The following is a 725-nucleotide window of genomic DNA, read 5'->3' on the forward strand; positions in this document are numbered from 1 at the left end:
TAAGAGCTAATAAGAAGGCTGAGCTAATGGACCAATCAATTTATAATCTTATGGAGACCTCTGTGTGATTTTCTTTGGGGCTAAATGGCTATGGGAACTGGGCAGGACAGAAACCCAAAAAAACCTGTTCCTCATATTACAGAATGGCACCCAACATGGGACAACTGCATCCACATAAAGCCCAAAAAAGTTTGGGAAGTAATTCTAGACAGAAAAGAATAAGGCATGGCTTCTTGGTAGCAACAATTTCTCAGGTCTGCTCTGCTTGCTAGAGGCAAGCAAGCACTCTCATCTAAGAGAGGCTTCCTGACTCAGCTTTAGCTGTAAAACCTTGCAGTTCTTATAAAAGGTCCTGCCACGAAATAGTTAAATGGTGTTGATGAAAAGCTGAGCACATGCTTTCTGGTTTTCAGCGGTAGCAGGAAAAAAAGCTGTGCTGTTTTTTTAAAATGCCAGTATTCTGGGCCGTCCTGCCAGGGCAAACTCTGACTCGTTCAGGCATGCGGTCTGACTGTGGAGCATTTAAGTGTGGTTTGTGAGCACACTGCTGCAGCTTGCTAGCTGGCAGAGACTTTGAAACACCATAGAATTGTGGCAGTAAACATGGCTACAGCCAGTACCTCCGCCATGAGGCTGGAATCACAGAAAGCTAAGGAATGGGCTGGATCCAGCTGTCAAAGCCACAGCTTTAATCCTACCCATATTGCTTAGTAAATTAAAGACTC

The 725-nt window shown here is 44.4% G+C and overlaps 1 protein-coding gene across 1 annotated transcript in view; it reads left to right on the forward strand.

Annotated features, from left to right (window-relative positions):
- Positions 1–725, forward strand: part of Siva1 (SIVA1 apoptosis inducing factor) — a 9,500-nt gene that overhangs the window by 6,022 nt on the left and 2,753 nt on the right. The gene's annotated exons all lie outside the window — the stretch shown is intronic.

This window comes from Microtus ochrogaster, chromosome 1, assembly GCF_000317375.1.
Source record: "Microtus ochrogaster isolate Prairie Vole_2 chromosome 1, MicOch1.0, whole genome shotgun sequence".
Classification (NCBI taxonomy): Eukaryota; Metazoa; Chordata; class Mammalia; order Rodentia; family Cricetidae; genus Microtus; species Microtus ochrogaster.